This window comes from Dendrobates tinctorius, unplaced genomic scaffold (genome assembly GCF_039654945.1).
Source record: "Dendrobates tinctorius isolate UK_male_01 unplaced genomic scaffold, ASM3965494v1 ptg000157l, whole genome shotgun sequence".
In the NCBI taxonomy this organism is placed as follows: Eukaryota; Metazoa; Chordata; class Amphibia; order Anura; family Dendrobatidae; genus Dendrobates; species Dendrobates tinctorius.
This window is the reverse complement of record NW_027361824.1, coordinates 17203661-17222767: the sequence shown is the minus strand read 5'-3', so window position 1 is coordinate 17222767 and position 19107 is coordinate 17203661. Positions and strand designations below refer to the sequence as shown.

The 19107-nt window shown below is 51.5% G+C and overlaps 1 long non-coding RNA gene and 1 other non-coding gene across 2 annotated transcripts in view; one reads left to right on the top strand and one right to left on the bottom strand.

Moving 5' to 3' along the window:
* The window catches only part of LOC141051613 (uncharacterized), a 134428-nt gene that overhangs the window by 95406 nt on the left and 19915 nt on the right, over positions 1 to 19107 (top strand). The gene's annotated exons all lie outside the window — the stretch shown is intronic.
* Positions 14288 to 14409, bottom strand: LOC141051634 (U6atac minor spliceosomal RNA). Its single transcript, XR_012220663.1, has one exon. It is a non-coding gene; the product is annotated as a U6atac minor spliceosomal RNA (small nuclear RNA).

Here is a 19107-nt window from a genome sequence, read left to right as displayed (position 1 = left end):
ACTTACCATATAACGCCCATGGACCCCAAAAATTCCAGGTACCCAGGTAAATAGGGGGATCCAAGACTTCTGCAACCCCCTTGTTCCCTTGCACCAGGCTCAGGCTGCTACCTATATGAAGCCGCCTGGTGTGATCCTGCCTGTAACAGGCTGCCCATTCATGTCCACTGATCCTTCTTACAGAGAGGAGGAGATTGCAGGGCAGAGGTCTGGTCTCCAGCTGACATCAGAGCCCTGGGTGGAGTGTGGTAAGTGATAGTGCCCTGGCATGGGCGGCCTGGTATTGTTGGATGGCAGGGAGCATGAAGAGGGACAATAGCTGTGATAGAAGGGAGGACAATAGAGGCAGCAGCACAATGCACCCTGCCTGCTACAAGGTAACCTGCTCACATGTAGCAGAGCCAATCTTTTCACTCGCTATAATTCATGATACACACACACACACACAATCCTGCAAAAAAAGAATAAAGTAAATGAATAGGTGCATAGTGCAGAACATACAAACCCAAAAATACAGCAGACACTGTTTGCTCTAAGGTGTACACACTGAATATGTGAAATGCATCTCTGCTATGTAGAATATACACTGCTCAAAAAAATAAAGGGAACACTTAAACAACAGAATATAACTCCAAGTAAATCAAACTTCTGTGAAATCAAACTGTCCACTTAGGAAGCAACACTGATTGACAATCAATTTCACATGCTGTTGTGCAAATGGAATACACAACAGATGCAAATTATTGGCAATTATCAAGACACCCTCAAAGGAGTGGTTCTGCAGGTGAGGACCACAGACCACATCTCAGTACCAATGCTTTCTGGCTGATGTTTTGGTCACCTTTGAATGTTGGTTGTGCTTTCACACTCGTGGTAGCATGAGACGGAGTCTACAACCCACACAAGTGGCTCAGGTAGTGCAGCTCATCCAGGATGGCACATCAATGCGAGCTGTGGCAAGAAGGGTTGCTGTGTCTGTCAGCGTAGTGTCCAGAGGCTGGAGGCGCTACCAGGAGACAGGCCAGTACTCTAGGAGACGTGTAGGGGGCCATAGGAGGGCAACAACCAAGCAGCAGGACCGCTACCTCCGCCTTTGGGCTTGGAGGAACAGGAGGAGCACTGCCAGAGCCCTGCAAAATGACCTCCAGCAGACCCAAATGTGCATGTGTCTGCACAAACTGTTAGAAATTGACTCCATGAGGATGGTCTGAGTGCCCGACGCCCACAGATGGGGGTTGTGCTCACAGCCCGGCCCTCCAAAGAAATGCCACCCCACACCATTACTGACCCACTGCCAAACCGGTCATGCTGAAGGATGTTGCAGGCAGCAGATTGCTCTCCACGGCATCTCCATACTCTGTCACATCTGTCACATGTGCTCAGTGTGAACCTGCTTTCATCTGTGTAGAGCAGAGGGTGCCAGTAGCGAATTTGCCAATCCAGGTGTTCTGTGGCAAATGCCAAGCGTACTGCACTCCTTTATTGAGTGTCTTGATAATTGCCAATAATTTCCATCTGTTGTCTATTCCATTTGCACAACAGCATGTGAAATTGATTGTCAGTCAGTGTTGCTTCCTAAGTGGACAGTTTGATTTCACAGAAGTTTGATTTACTTGGAGTTATATTCTGTTGCTTAAGTGTTCCCTTTATTTTTTTGAGCAGTGTACTTGTAACATTGAGGAGCTCAGGGCACAAATGTGGCAATGCATATGAGCCCACCAGCCATGACAAGGCGACATTTTCTTCCGGACCAAAAATAGAATTAGTCTTACCGGTAATTCGGTTTCTAGGAACCTTCCACGACAGCCATATCGGAGGATGTCTCCCCGCCCTAATGGGGGACAGGAAATGCACAAGAGGTTAAATAACCCTCCCCTTCCTGATACCTCCAGTGTTTTTTCTGTACACACTAGCATGTATAGTTACCACCAAAGAGCAGGAATCATCCAGTAAGCATCAGATAGGGAGGGAAATTAGTGCTGTCGTGGAAGATTCCTAGAAACCTAATTACCGGTAAGACTAATTCTATTTTCTCTAGTCACCACGACAGCCATATTGGAGGAATACCAACAACTAATTTCTTAGGGAGGGACAACAGCCTGCAGAAATTTAGTCTATAATGTCTGGTGAATATATGGACAGACGACCAGGTGGTGGCTCTGCATATCTGCTCAGAAGATGCGTTCCCTCTTTCTGCCCACGATGTTGATACTGAGCGAGTAGAATGGGCTTTCAAAGATGTAGGAGGGGGAATGTTTTGTGACGAGTGGGCGAGGCTGATAGCTTGCTTGATCCAATTCGCAATTGTATTTTTTGCCGCTTTTTTGCCTTTATTCCGACCGGAAATTTGAATGAATAAATTATGGTCAATCCTCCAACTCTCTGTCTGCTGGAGGTAGAAGAGAACTACTCTACGGACATCGAGGGTGTGTGGGAGGAACGGCCCCCGTCGAGTGTCCGGGTCGGAACCAAGGGAGCCGTCATCTGGGTTCCAGGGGAAACTGTCCCCGGGGGGCAGTTCCCCACCACCCACAGCCGCCCTGTTCCCACCAGGGGCCGCTGCAAGTACAGTGCCATCGGCGGCCACCACTGTCCCGCTCCGGTCCGCAGCAGAGGCCGGGCCTCCGCTGACCGCGGACTCCCCGTCACAGCCGTTAGCTGCGCAGGTGGCCTGTCATTCGCCACCATACTTCGCTGCCGCTTACCCCAGGCCAGGGGCTGCGGCCCAACTGTCCAAGGACTCCGCTGGCACCTGTGGGGCTCCAGTGTCATCAGCGCGCCGGAATGCGCGAAGACTTCGTCATCGCCTCAGCAACTGGGCCCAGCAACTACGCCGAAAGAGCACCAACCCGAACGGCGAGGGATGTCTGGACGGCTAAGTTGACTTTAAAATTAAGGACCCTTAGTCGGCCATACCGCGGCCCTATAGTGACCAGCTGTTGCCGGAAGTAGTCGTGTTCTACCCGTTTTGTGTGCTTGTATAGAACACCTGCGAGGGCAACCCGTGTTACCCCTTTTTGGTATTCAGGCTGGGACTGAGGAAAGTTCCCTCTAGTCTTACAAACGTTATAGAAAGCACCAAATTGTCTCGTCACTGCATCCTGTGTTCCTGCAACACCACATTTGGAGTAGTCGGCAGGATGCAGTCTCCGAGCACAGACGGCGGTGCGCCTGATCAGAATGGGGCTGCGGGCACTGCTGATGATGGGGGTCCCCGCACCAGCATCTCCCTGGGGGCTATGCTAAGTAACTTGCCCCGGTTTTCTGGCTCCGATACGCTGTTGTGGAGCTGGACCGAACGTATGCGGGGTTTCTTCCGCATGCACCCCATGATCCCCGATTTAGAGGCTGAGGTGGCCCTTATGGAGCTAGATGGGGAAGCCCGGAAGTCGGTAAGGTTGAGACCCCCGGGGCGTCGCAACACCTTCGCCAGGGTATTACAGATCCTGGAAGAGACCCACGGGGATCCAACAGACATGGGGGAGTTGAGAACCCGGTTGTTCAGTCGGATGCAGGGGGAGGGGGAGACCATCACCCAGTATATGAACGCCCTCCAGGAGCTACACACCGCCATAGAAAGGAGGGACGGAATAGGGGTAGGGCCCATCGACATTACCCTGCGTGACCTGCTAGTGACTGGACTCCGGGACCCGCTAATCAAGCAGACATTGCGGGAACAGGTCCGAGTGAACCCACGTTTAGCCTCCTCCAAAGTGGGCAGTCAGGCCCGGGTGCGAGAGCAAGAGCAGGGGATGACGGCTCCTGTGGGGAAGGCCCGGAGCCTGGAGTCTTCCATAAGCGTCGAAGAGCCTCGATGGATCGAGGAAATGAGACAAGAACTGAAGAGTATCCGGGGTGAGCTGGCTGAAGTGAAGAAAAGAACGGAGCCCGCGCCCGGCCGACCTGGCTACAATTCCGGGCCCTGGAGGCCTCGCAATACCCGGGGTGGCCGAGCCTCACCGCCCCGGTGTTATGAGTGTGGAGAACTGGGCCACTTCGCACAGGAGTGTCTGTGGCGTGGGAAATACCCACCCCGGCAGACATTAAACTAGAGGGCTCCGGGCATGGGGGACGCCGCTCGGAGCCGGAAGCCACAACGAGTGGTGGTGGAAGTCCCAAAGAACTGGTCGCTAAATGCCTAATAGTATGGGTCGAAGTCGAGGGTCGTGCTGTACGGTGCCTAGTGGATACAGGGTCGCAGGTAACGACCATGCCGGCAACGTACTTCCGGCAGCATTTTCTGGGAGCGGCAAGGCCCCAATGGGGGCCCATGATACGACTAGTGGCCACAAACCAACTGCCGGTACCTGTCGCCGGAGTGGTGTGGCTTCAGATGACATTATGTGGTAAATCCCTCGGCCGCCGCGGAGTGGTCCTAACCCAAGGAGAGACTAACGACCGTCATCCGATCATCTTGGGCATGAACATACTGCGGGAGTTCGGCAATCTACTCCTCAACGATTCCACGTAGAAGACCCTAAGTCAGTGGGGTTCTCGCACGGCCCAGGGGCAGGTCTTCCAGCGGTTGGTGCGGGAGGCGCGAGTGCTCCAGAAGTGTCAGGAGGGTGAGGCGCTGGGCAAGTTCATTGCACCAGCGGCCCCTCCGCTCGTGCTTCCTCCGGGGCAGACGGTGGTGGCTCTGCTGATCCGCTCCCCGATACCACTGGAGGGCATGGAGGTGCAGGTGGAACCATGTTACTCGGAGCGCCTGCTCCCTGGCGGCCCACTCCCTGGCCACAGTGCGGGAAGGGACCGTCTTGGTACGTTGTGTCAACCTGGAATATCAGGATGTCGCCCTGAAGCCCCAGGCCAAAGTGGCCAAACTAGTAAGCCATTGGAGGAGATGCTGCCGGACCCCGTGGTCCAGTTGAGGGTGCAACCCGAAGATCCCTGGGCAGTAACGGTACGAACCCAACAGGCTGCCGCATCCTCGGCCCAAGAAAAAGGTCGAGTCATCCTGGAGAGAATGCGGGCTGAACTTTCTGGCCTAGCGCCAGCCCAGCTTCTCCAAGTAGAGACACTTCTTGGACAATTTTACAGTGTCATCACCAGCCACGAGGAAGACTTCGGATGTACCACGGCCATCACGCATGGGATCCCTACAGCAGGAGTGGTCCCCATCCGGGAGCGATATCGGCAAATACCACTGCAGCTATACCAGAAAGTGAAAACTCTGTTAGCCCAAATGCTCTGGAAGGGGGTCATACGAGAAAGCCAAAGCCCTTGGGCGGCCCCTATTGTCCTGGTTCGGAAAAAAGATGGCACTCTGCGTTTTTGCGTGGATTATCGGAAGTTGAACGCCTGCACCATCAAGGATTCGTATCCACAGAAGAGTCTCTGTCCGCCCTGGGGAACACGACGTACTTTTCAACCCTTGACCTGGCCAGTGGGTACTGGCAGGTGCCGATGTTGGAGGAAGACAGGGCCAAGACGGCATTCATCCTGCCCATGGGACTGTTTGAGTTCAATCGGATGCCGTTTGGGCTGGCCAACGCCCCAGGAACTTTCCAGCGGTTGATGAAGCGGTGTTTGGGAGACCTCAACTTTAAAGCCACGTTGATATACCTGGACGATGTTATCATCTATTCCGCCACGTTCGAGGACCACCTGAAGCGGTTGGGGCAGGTGCTCAGCCGGCTGCAGAAGTACAGGTTAAAGGTAAAGCCCCAGAAATGCCACCTGTTCTGCACCCAAATCGAGTACCTGGGGCATACCGTCTCGGCGGAGGGCGTCCGACCATCCCTGGAAAAAGTCGATGCCATCCATGAGAGGCCTACCCCCGAGACGGTGAAGGACGTGCGGGCCTTCTTGGGGTTGGCTGGCTATTACCGTCGGTTCGTGAAGAATTTTGCATGCCAAGCTCGAGACCTGCAGGACCTGCTGAAGGGGGCTCCCGCCGGGGGGCAAATGGACGGAAGATCCAGTGGCAGCAACCGCAAGAGGATGCGTTTCAAGATCTCAAGGCTGCTCTCTCGGACGCCCCGGTATTGGCATATGCAGATTTCTCGCAACCGTTCATCCTGCATACCGACGGGAGCCTCCAAGGACTAGGAGCTGTGTTGTCACAGGTGCAGGACGGCCGGGAGAAAGTGACCGCCTATGGTAATTGGTCGCTGCACGACTCAGAACGCAACCCGGACAATTACAGCTCCTTTAAGCTCGAGCTCCTCGCGGTAGTGTGGGCAATGACGGAGCGGTTCGCAGAGTACCTGGCAGGCTCCGAGGTAGTAGTACGGACCGATAACAACCCGTTAGCCCATTTGGAGAATGCCAAACTGGGAGCCCTCGAGCAGCGGTGGGTGGCTCGAATGGTCAAATTCAATTATAAGACCATCTACAAACGGGGAGCTGAAAACGTGCAGCCGACGCACTCTCCAGAATCCGACACACCACTCCAGGGAGAAGTCGAGACGACGAATTAGAGGCAGACGAGACGCCGTTCGCCCTTACCACCGCCGCGCTTACAGTCCACACGCAAGAAGCGCCTCATCCGGGACGCCTAGGAGGGATGCTGGAACAGCCCCGTGACAACTGGATCCAGCAGCAACAAGAAGATACAGAAATTGGACTCCTGCGCCGAAGAGTGGCCACCAGTAAATTGCCCACGGGCACACAAAGACAGACTTTGTCCCAAGATATGTTGCTGATGTTGCGCCAGTGGGAAAAACTAGCCATCAAAAAGGGACTTTTATACCGAAAAGCCATGTCACGAACCACGTCAGCTACGATATGGCAGGTGATCGTGCCCGGAGCCCATCTTGACCAACTGGCCCAGGAAGCCCATGAAAAAGGGGCTCATTTTGGTGCTCAAAAGACTTTACAATGGTTGCAGCAGATAGTGTACCACCCACGCTTGCACGCTCCTGTAGAAGAAGTTTGTCGGACCTGCCGCCCGTGCGAGCTCGTTAAACCCCCCACGCAACGAGCCCCTGTGCAAACTATTGTAACATCAGCCCCCCTGGAGCTTCTTACTGAGGACTATCTGACCATAGGCCCTGCCTATCAGGGGTATGAACACTGTCTCGTTATGGTGGACCACTTCACCAAGTTTGCCGTGGTCACCCCCACCCGAGACCAGACAGCGGAGTCGGCCGCCTATGTGATTTGTAAAAACTTTATCCAAGTGTACGGCTGTCCGCAACGAATACATTCGGACCAAGGGGCGTGCTTCCTAGGAAAAGTCATGGAAGAGCTGCACCATCTTTACGGTATCGATAAATCGCGGACTACACCATACCACCCGCAGGGAAACGGAGCCTGCGAATGATTCAATCGTACGCTAATCCAAATGCTGCGCACCCTGGAGAGCGACCGCAAGGCCCGCTGGCCTGAATATGTCCCCGAGCTGGTGCGGGTATATAACAATCGGGTGCATCGAGTGACTGGTTACACCCCCTACTCATTGCTGTTCGGACGGAAAGGCAAAGGAATTACGGAGGTGGAATTGAACCCGGAAGAACCCCAACCCTGGACCGGAGTATCCTCGTGGGTCCGAAACCACCGGCACCTGCTGCAGTCCCTCCACAGTATCGTCCATACAAAGGTCCAGGATCTAGAACACCCGGGGGGAGCACTGCCCCCACCCATTGACTTTCAGACTGAGGATCGGGTACTCGTACTTGATCAACGCCCTCAAAACAAGTTAGAACCACGGTGGGAGGTGAACCCGTACTGAGTGTTGCGTAAAATAAGTCCCGACGGGCCTATGTACGAAATACAATCCGAAGGAAACAACGCACCTCTCACTCGGGTTGTTCACCGTAACATGTTACGACCTTGTATGTCTACCGATCCCCCGTGTCTCGAACCAACCCTCCAGGTCCCCGACCCCTGCCTCCGGTCTGGGACCGGGATGACGAAGAGGACTTCCCCCATCGCATCTGCGGGTTGCCCTAGTAGTGGCACTACAGTAGACCAGAGCATCCCACCGGAACCAACTATTTGACCACCCTCCACCACCCCAGAAGACTCCACTACACCCGAGCTTCGACCCTCCAAGCGGTCAACAGCTGGCAAACCCCCTGAACGTTACGAGCAGGACCAGCTCGTATGGCGACAAGGACTGTCATCCCAAAAAACTAACCCGAATCTACAAAAACCCTTGCCCGAGGACTGGCGAGCATACAGGGCGGGGGAGTGTGGGAGGAACGGCCCCCGTCGAGTGTCCGGGCCGGAACCAAGGGAGCCGTCATCTGGGTTCCGGGGGAAACTGTCCCTGGGGGGCAGAATTCAGGAACGGACTGTTGTAACAGACAGATGGGCTGGGGGAGGGACCAGTATAAAGGAGGCGGGGAATTCCCGGGACGATGAGTCAGCAGACTGGGACAGAGACAGCAGAACACCGTGGGTGCAGCTGAAAGCGAGAGCGACTCACCAGTGTCAGGGAGGACGCTCACCGAGGACTCCAGAAGGACATTACCGAGGCGATTATCTGGGACTCGCTGCCCCGCTCCAGCCCACGGCCACTGTGGCCCCAGTTCAATCCGCGGCCGCTGCCGTCTCGCTCCAGCCCGCGGCTGCGGCCTGTTCCCCACCACCAGCAGCCACCCTATTCCCACCAGTGGCCGAGGCAAGTACAGTGCCGTCGGCAGCCATCACTGTCCCGCTCCGGTCCGCAGCAGGGGCCGGGCCTCCGCTGACCGCGGACTCCCCGTCGCAGCCGTTAGCTGCGCAGGTGGCCTGTCATTCGCCACCATATATCGCTGCCGCTTGCCCCAGGCCAGGGGCTGCGGCCAAACCGTCCAAGGACTCCACTGGCACCTGTGGGGCACCAGTGTCATCAGCGCGCCGGAGTGCGCGAAGACTTCGTCATCGCCTCAGTAACTGGGCCCAGCAACTACTACACCAAAAGACCACCAACCCGAACGGCGAGGGACGTCTGGACGGCTAAGTTGACTTTATAATTAAGGACCCGTAGTCGGCCATACCGCGGCCCTATAGTGACCGGCTGTTGCCGGAAGTAGTCGTGTTCTACCCGTTTTGTGTATGCTTGAATAGAACCCCTGCGAGGGCAACCCGTATTACCCCTTTTTGGTATTCAGGCCAGGACTGAGGAAAGTTCCCTCTAGTCTTATAAACGTTATTATAGAAAGCACCAAATTGTCTCGCGACTCGTCACTGCACCCTGCGTACCTGCAACACCACAGGTGTGAAAGGCTTCTTCTATCGTGTTGGAGGGGTTTGCACAGAAGGAAGGCAATACAATGTCTTGGAACCTATGGAAGTTCGAAACTACCTTAGGCATAAAGGAAGGCTCTAACCTCAGGATGATGCTATCCTCCGTGATGGTTAAGTATGGCTCCTGTATTGAAAGGGCCTGCAATTCTCCTATGCACCTTGCGGTAGTAATTACCACCAGGAACACAGTTTTTAGCGCTAAGCTTTTCAGAGTCGTGGTTCAGAGAGTGGTTCAAAGGGCTCCCTGGTCAAGCCTCTGAGAACTAGGTTCAAGTCCCAGGGGGGGGGGGACCTGACTACAGAGTCTGGGACGGATCCTAGATGCTGAGGTTATGAATCGCATGATCCAATGATGGTTTGCCAGATCTTGGTCGTAGAATGAACTAAGGGCTGACACCTGGACCTTTAAAGTACTAGATGTGAGCCCCAGATCTAGGCCGTCTTGAAGAAACTCTAAGATCTGTGTGATATTAGGATGGAAGGGATGTGGAGCATTTGGGGAACACCAAGATGAGAACTTCTTACAAACCTTCCTGTAAATGGCGTTAGTCACTGGTTTCCTACTAGAGTTTGGATTACTTTTTCGGATAGGCCTTTAGCTCTTAGATTTCCGGCTTCAGTATCCAGGCCGCAAGGTTCATTTTGTGCGGGTCTGAGTGCAGTAGAGGGCACTGGTGAAGGAGATTGGCCCTCTGGAGCAGAAGTATTGGACCATCCTGAGCCAGGTTTCGTAGGACTCCGTATCAACTTCTCCCTGGCCACAAGGGAGCTACTAGGATTGTAGTGACTTGCTCTGCCCGTATCTTCTGCAGTGCTCTTGCTATCATGGGAATCGGAGGGAAGGCGTAAGCTAGAATGAACTTCCACGGATGGGAGAAGGCATCTACTTCCCACGCTCCATCGGTGGGACTGATGGAAAAAAAAACGTTTCCACCTTCGCGTTTTGACCGCTGGCAAAAAGGTCCACATCGGGATTTCCCCACCTTGACACCAGAGACAAAAAAAAAAAGTTTGGTCTAGGCTCCATTCCCCAGGATGAACATCCTTCCTGCTGAGGAAGTCTGCCTCCACATTGTCCAATGCCCTTAGATGTACTGCTGATATGGACAGCAGATGTTTCTCTGCCCAAGAAAAAGTTCTTGCAGCCACCAATTTTAGGTTGAAGAATTTCGTGCCTCCTTGGTGACGGATGTAGGACACTGTAGTCACATTGTCTGAGTAGACACGTACATGATGGTTTTGGACAAGGATTAACGCTGCCTTCAACGCTTCTTCTACAGCTTTCAGTTCTCTCACATTTGAGGAGCTGGCTCTGACGTCTGGGGGCCATATCCCCTGGAAGTGTGATTTCTCCACTCTAGCACCCCAGCCTCTGACTGGAGTCTGTGGTGACGATTTTCAGGGGGAGCTGATCCCAGCTGACACCCCGCTGGAGATTCTGGTAGTTCAGCCACCATAGGAGGGACGTCATCACATGACCTGGAAGAGGGGTTCTCTTGGTCAGTGTATTCCGACATTTCTTTGGGCATCGGAGCACATAGGACTGAAGTATCCGAGTATGGGCTTGAGCCCAGGAGATGGCTTGGATATATGCTGTAAGCGAACCTAGGATGGACATTGAGTCTCTCAGGGTTGGTGCCCTCTGGTCTCTGAACTTGGAGACTGTCATGGTTAGGACATGGTTAATGTCCTGTTCTCACAGGGTTAACTTTTGCCGGCCTCTCTTTGGATCTGGGAGGGGTATTTATACTCAATCCAGACTAGCATTCTCTGTCAGCTATACTGTTATTCTGGCTGTGTGTCTGACCGACCCCCCTGGTGTGCGTGTATTCTGCATTAATTGTTTGATTCCCGTGTATGACCCGGCCTGTTCACTCACTCTGTACTCTGTCTCTCGTTTTGGTACTATTGTCTTCTCCGGTTCTGACCTCCTGGCTTGGCTATTGTTACTCCGTTGCAGTTTGTCCCTATTGTACCGTCCATTGCCCGTTCTGGTTTTCTGATCAATTGTTACATCCTGACTATTCGCTCTGTCTAATCCTTTGGTACTGTCCTGCTATCTGACCCGGCTTGATCTGGTTTCTGTCTCTGTCTATGCCCCTTGGTAACATTGTCCTGTAGTTACCTTTGTAGGAGTTTCCCTGCAGCTCCTAGCTCTGTGGAGCTTAGGCCATGCACCCAGCAGTCACGTGCTTCAGGTCCTGGAGCATGCATCATCACCGCTGCTGCCCGCTCCACAGGTATCTTTGAGCACTGTTTTTGTACTCAGGACACGCGCACTGGCTCAGTGAGCAAGTGCAGTGTGGTGTTCCTGACATTACAGCTGACCATTTCAGTTTTTTTTTCTCTGAAGAAAAAAAAAAAAATTGTGTCATCCTCATGGATCCCATACAAGCTTTGGCTGATCAGGTCAAGCACCTGACCCAAATGTTCCACAAGCTTAATGTGGAACAGCGCATGATGGCTCATACCCAGCAACAGTTGGTGGATACTGTGCAGGGGGCTGTCACTGCAGGGGCTTCTAGTGCTGGGGATAGAGATGTGTCATTGGCATCCCCCGAATCTCCGGTCAAATTGCCAGACCCTTTCTCAGGGGTTAAAAGGGAGTTCAGGTCATTCAGAGAAGGATGCAAGCTTTTTTTTCTCTGAGGCCCAGCTCCTCCGGGGATGAGTTCCATAGGGTTGGGGTTGTCGTTTCCCTACTTCGGGGGGCTCCACAGGTATGGGCTTTCACTCTCTCTTCCTCTGCTCCTGAACGTATGTCTGTGAATTTGTTCTTTGAGGCTCTGGGGCACATTTATGATGAGCCTGACAGAGTGCGTCTGGCAGAGGATATGGTGATGAGTGTGACACAGGGGAGGCATTCTGCTGAATGGTTCTGCTCAGAGTTTAGACGTTAGACCGCATAAGTATCCTGGAACGACGCCGGCCTGAGGGGGTTGTTCCGCAGGGGCCTGTCTGACCATCTGCAGGACGCTCTGGCATTACATCCTCCCCCTGATACCCTGGAGGATGCCATGATGCAGGCAGTCCGTATGGACCGGAGACTCCATGCTAGAGGAATGATGCTACAAGAGTCTCCCTTGTACCCCAAATTGTGTGACACTGCACCTGTATCTGAGCCCATGGAGGTTGGGTCAGTCTCGGTTAAGGAGAAAGAGAGAAGGCACCGTAGAGACAATCTCCTATGCTTTTACTGTGGAGCCTCTGGACATTGGAAAAGGAATTGCTCCTCCTGCCCTTCTTCAGAGAAACCATCAGAGAAACGAGAGAGTCTGGGCAACAATCGAGGAGGTTGTCCAGACTCCCAGGTACATTTTTTCTCATGTACAAAGATGGTGCTCCAGGTTGAATTGGAACTTGCTGGCGGTCCTGTTATGACTACCACCTTTGTTGACTGTGGTTCCTCCATTAATCTGATTGATGCCCAAGTTGTGACTCTTAATAAGATAGGGACAGTCAGGTTAAAAGACCCTGTTAAAATTGTGGCTGTTGATTCATCCCCTCTTACCCGGGATGGAATTTGCTTTATGTCTGAAGTTTTTTCTATGAAAATGGGTTCCACTCATGTGAAGTTAAGTTGTTTTATTATGAATAATCTGCCTGCAGGACTGGTATTGGGGATGCCCTGGTTGCAATGCCACAATCCTCTCATTGATTGGGTGAAGGGGGAGATCATCCGATGGGAATGTAATGATAATGGTCTGTGTTGTAACCCTGTTTCTTTTGTCAATCCGATAAGATCTGCATCTGTGTCGTCTGTCGGTCTGGAGGGTATTCCGGAGTACCTGAGAGACTTTAAAGACGTATTTTCCAAAAGCGATGCTGAGGCGCTCCCACCACATAGACCATTTGATTGTGCTCTTGAATTAGTACCTGGAGCCAAATTACCCAAGGCTCGTTTGTTTAATTTGTCCGGGCCTGAGCACCAAGCTATGAAAGAGTACATCAAAGAAAGCCTTCGCAAGGGGCATATTTGGCCCTCGGTCTCACCCATGGCAGCGGGGTTTTTTTTTGTAAAGAAAAAAGATTGTGGGTTGCGACCGTGCCTCGACTTTTGGGAACTGAACAAAATTACTGTTAAGATCACGTACCCTCTCCCGTTGATTCCTGATCTATGCAACCAACTCACGGTGGCCAAATGGTTGTCTAAGCTCGAGCCACGAGGGGCTTATAACCTTATAAGGATCCGGGAGGGGGACGAATGGAAAACAGCTTTCCTGACAACTGAGCGGCTGTTTGAAAACCTGGTTATGCCCTTTGGCCTCACTAACGCTCCTGCTGTTTTTCAGAACTTCATTTATGTTGTTTTTTCTGACTTGATTAGACGTTATGTAGTCACCTACTTGGATGACATCTTGATATACTCTGAGGACAGTCAGTCACACTTACATAATTTATGTATGGTTCTTATGAGACTCCGGGAGAACCATTTGTATGCTAAGCTGGAGAAGTGCTCATTTTTTATGCAATAACTGTCTTTTCTGGGTGTAATTGTATCCGGGGAGGGATTCTGCATGGATCCAGGGAAGGTTCAGGCCATTACCGATTGGGTGCAGCCTCACTCCAGACTAGCATTCTCTGTCAGCTATACTGTTATTCTGGCTGTGTGTTTGACCGACCCCCCTGGTGTGCGTGTATTCTGCATTGCTTGTTTGATTCCCGTGTATGACCCGGCCTGTTCCATCACTCTGTACTCTGTCTCTCGTTTTGATACTATTGTCTTTTCCGGTTCTGACCTCCTGGCTTGGCTAGTGTTACTCCGTTGCAGTTTGCCCCTATTGTACCGTCCATTGCCCGTTCTGGTTTTCTGATCTATTGCTACGTCCTGACTCTCCGCTCTGTCTAACCCTTTGGTACTGTCCTGCTATCTCATGCTTTGACCCAGCTTGATCTGGTTTCTGTCTCTGTCTATGCCCCTTGGTAACATTGTCCTGTAGTTACCTTTCTAGGAGTTTCCCTGCAGCTCCTAGTTCTGTGGAGCTTAGGCCACGCCCCCAGCAGTCACGTGCTTTAGGTCCTGGAGCATGCATCCTCACCGCTGCTGCCCGCTCCACAGGTATCTTTGAGCACTGTTTTTGTACTCAGGACACGCGCACTGGCTCAGTGAGCAATGCAGTGCGGTGTTCCTGACAGAGACTCTCTGAACCGTACATGTGTTGTGTGAAGGCCGTGTGGCCTCTTCCATCCTCGTCTAGGGGAGTGCCAACCATCTCTCCTTTCATACAACACTTGTGGCTCGGTTTCTTTATAGGGTCAGGGGCCTTGTCTCCCTAAAACAGAGAGAGAAGGCATACTAAGTCACCTCAGACCACTTGGACAGAATAAAGGGGGACCCAAACCGCTACTTACAGTAGGAGGGTGAACGCTGGGCTCCGCAGAAGCAGATCGTGAGGGCTTATCGCCGTCCATGGTTAGTCTGTCACAGTCACCAGTACAGAAATGGCCTTACCTGGACGCACCCAGACCAGGGTTTTAATAGCCGAGGTCCACCAGCGTGTTCCTCCTCCCCTGGTCCACAGGTGGGGATCATTGTAATCACCCCTCTTCGTAGCTGATTCTGCATCGGCTGTCCCGTTCCCCCACCCCGTCTGGGATTGCTGGCTCCGCCCCCTTGTCCAGCCTCTTGCTTTAGTGGCCGGTTGGTGTGACGCTGGGGGTCAGTAGAGCCACTGACGGGGGCCCAAGACGCTAACGGTGGCCCGGTAATACCGTCCGCCTAAGCGTTCCATCTGGGAACGCAGGAGGGAGGCCAAACCGGAAGTTCGGCGCCGGGTCCTCCGTCACTTCCGGTGCGCACGTGCGCCTGCCGCATGGGGAGGACGACGCAGGGGAGCTCATAGAGGACCCCGGCCGCATATCACCGCCTCGCTTTACCCCGCGCAAAGGGGCGCAGGAGAGGCAGACAGGGGTCCCGAGTCTCACCGAAGCGGAGACAGGAGCAGCCATCACACGGAGGAGAGCGGAGCCCCCGACCGTTGGCCGCCCGGCTTCAGGTAACCAATATAGTGCATCCGGTCGCCGGCCACGGCAGCACTATCAAACCTCTTCGTGCCCCATAGGGGACAGGAAATACACTGGAGGTAGCAGGAAGGGGAGGGTTATTTAACCTCTTATGCACTTCCTGTCCCCCATTAGGGCGGGGAGACATCCTCCGATATGGCTGTCGTAGAAGGTCACTCGAGAAAACTATAAATTTAAAAAGGCAGATAGGATCCAGCACTAAGTAAAAAAAAAAAAAAAAGTCTGAAACCTCATCCAATTGTCAGTGAATTTTTCAAGTTCTCATCATATGAAACAATAAATTACAACGCTTCTATCCAATTACGTTAAAATTGGATCGAACCAGGGGCGTAACGATCACGGCCACAGAGGGTGTGACTGCTTCCGGACCCATGTGTGAGGGGAGCCTGGTGACACCAATGCCTTCCGGCTCCCTTCACAGCAATACGTGCAGCTGGCTTTTCGGAGGCCGGCAGCAGACAGATGTCAGCTTGCTCACGACCACCAGCACACTGTAGGCAGTTTCTGGCTATAGGGGAGAAATCTGCACATCATGGGAGCAGTGGAAGGTAAGAAGAATCAAGCAGCAAGGAAATATCCAACCCCGATGCGTGTTTCAGAGTACTGCGGACCCCCTGACGAAGTACTCCGAAACGCGCGTCGAGGTGCATGTTAAAGGGACGTGGTGACCCTTAAAGGTATATTATCCATTTAACCATATTCCTCTCCTATTGCACCCTGCACTTTATATTTTTGTATTGCAATATTTGCTGTTTCAATGTTCACTTGTTTTTCATTGCTGGAGGCATCATTTGAGATATTTCCTTGCTGTTTTTACACATGCACACTTTATTGGACACTAATTATTATGTCTTTTTTTGCACCGATTTTTATATATATACATTTTTATGCTTTTTACTATTCATTTGAGGAACATGTGGATAAATTGTATATAATTGGGTCTACTTTTATCTTCTTACAATTATGTAAGTTGTCTCTTTACATGCAGATTGTTTTTAATTTTGACTATATATTTTGCTGCCTGATCAATAAAGACATATCATTAACTATATCTTGCTTGGTTTTCCTGGTCATTTGGGTCGTTAGGTTGCTTGGTTGTTTCTTAAATTTGCTGCAGAAGAACGGAAAAGGTGCAGGATGGGGGACATTATACCAGGAAGGGGTCCTGGATGAGGGAAATTATACCAGGAAGGGTCACAGGATGGGAGACATTATACCAAGAACGAGCCCAGCATGGGGGACATTATCTCAAGAACTAGCCCCGGATGGAGGACATTATACCAGGAAGGGCCCCAGGATGGGGGACATTATACCAAGAATGAGCCCAGGCTGGGGGACAATATACCAGGAAGCGCCCCAGGATGGGGGACATTATATCAAGAACGAGCCCTGGATGGGGGGACATTATACCAAGAAGAGCCCTAGGAAGGGGGACATTACACCAGGAAGGGCCCATGGATGGGGGGACATTATACCAAGAACGAGCCCCGGATGGGGACATTATACCAGGAAGAGGCCCAAGAGAGAGGAAATTATATCAAGAACAAGCCGTGGATGAGGGACATTATACCAAGAAGGGGCTCAGGATGGAAGACATTATTACTCGAAAGGGCCAGGGTGGGGGATATTATTAAAAGGGGGCAAACATGCATGTCTGTATATGAGCTAGAACACTACAAGGTCCCATACATCTGACCAACATAAAGTTGAGGACCCAGGTCCAAATTTTGCACCAGGGTAGATCGGACTCTAGTTATGCCACTGAATGGATGGTATTCATGCACTGTCAGTGATTTTAATAGCCCAATAGACTTTTATGGGTCACTTTGATCCAGACCTAAAGCTGACATGTCTAAGTTTTTTTTTTTGTGGACTGACACGTGTTCCACAATACATCGCATTCATGTGAACAGCCTCTACCTTCCCATAGGCTATAATGGGTACGTGTTCTATCAGTGAAAAGGGGCTTAGCCAAGTATGGAGGCCATCACCACTTCCAAATGTGCACTACAAAAAGTCTATGTGTATGTGACGACAGCATTTGATCTTAATTATCCAGACTATTTTCAGTTGGTCAAGACCCATAGACCGTTGTTATAGTCTTAAATGTTGATTTTTGAATGGCTATTTGCCTCTTATATCAGCTCCTACAGCTTATTCTCCCACCTCTCTAAGACAGGGGCGCAGGGTCATTGAACAATAGATGTTTGTTAATATGTTGATTACACTTTGCCCAGGCCAGTTAGTTTGTTGACCTGCAAAACAGAAGACAAACTATGCAAACTGATTACCGTATTTTTTGGATTATAAGACGCACCACAAATTTTGAGTAGATAAATAGAATTTTTTTTTAAAATAAAATGGTTGTGCTTCTTATAATCCACGCGTCTCATTGCTTACCGGGGGTGGTGGCTGCAGCGAAGCGGGGTCCCAGGGTTGCTTCTGGAGGAGGCAAGAGTGGAGCATTGCTGCAGTCCACAGGCTGGGATGAGGGGGTGTTCCGATGTGCGGCACGCCACACCACGGGTGTCCGATGCTGCAGCTGCCCTGTGTCCAGCAGTGTTGCGGGGGGGGCTCTGCTGACATTTTGTGGAAGGCCAGATCCCCCGGAGGTTCCATGGTTTCATCCTGTGCGGTGGACTCTGGGTAAATGGCTGTCGGGGGCGACGCAGGCGCAGATGGAGATCTCGGCACCAAGATGTCACGAGATGAAATTTCAGCGCCGAGATCTCCATCTGCGCATGCGCCGCCCCCCCCGGCAGCCATTTTCCTGGAGTCCACCGCACAGGAGGAAACCATGGAACTGCCGGGGCCTCTGGCCTTTCACAAAATGTCGGCAGAGCCCTCCGCAGCATCGCTGGACAAAAGGCAGCGGCAGCATCGGACACAGGGCAGCAGCAGCACCTGACACCTGCAGCGGTGCACCGATAACATATATACGCATTATAAGATGCACTCCCATTTTCCCCCCAAATTTTGGGGAAAAAGTGCATCTTATAATCCGAAAAGTACATTAAATACTCAAACAATACTAATTTAATCACACCTTCCTCTTGACCTCTGGATGATGGCAATGAAGGACAACAGTTGTGAACTACAGCATATGTATATGTGTGTATATATATATATATATATATATATATATATATATATATATACACACATACACACGTTTACTTCCTTTGTGTGTATTGAAACACAAAAAAAGAGAAGGCAAATTGGACACAAAACCCCACAAATAGTCCAGACAAAATTATTGGCACCCTCAGCTTAATATTTAGTTCACAGCCTTTGGAATAAATAACTGCAATGAGTCACTTTTTATAACCATCAGCAAGCTTCTTACACCTCTCAGATGGAGATCACTTTTCTTTTACAATCTGCTCCCGGTCTCACATATGTGAAGGCGCCTTCTCCCAAGTGCAATTATAAGATCTCTCCACCGGTGATCAATGGGATTTAGATCCGGACTCATTGCTGCCACTTCAGAACTCTCCAGCGCTTTGTTTCCATCCATTTCTGAGGGCTTTTAAAAGTATGTATGCCCTGCTGGAAGACATTGAGACCCCAAATCCTTTGGTAATCTTCAAATTTCATGATGCATTGTACACAGTCAAGGCACCTAGTGCCAGAGGCAGCAAAACATCTTTGAAGCTCCACCATATTTGACTGTAGGTACTGTGTTCTCTTCTTTGTAGGCCTCATTCCATTTTCGGTTAACATTAGAATGATCTTCTTTAACAAAAAGCTCTATCTTGGTCTCATCTGTCTACAAGAATTTTGGCTTATTCACATACGTTTTTGCAAACTGTAGTCTAGCTTCTTTGTGTCTGACAGCAGTGGGGTCCTCCTGGGTCTCCTGCCATAGCGTTTCATTTCATTCAAATGTCAACGGATAGTTCACGC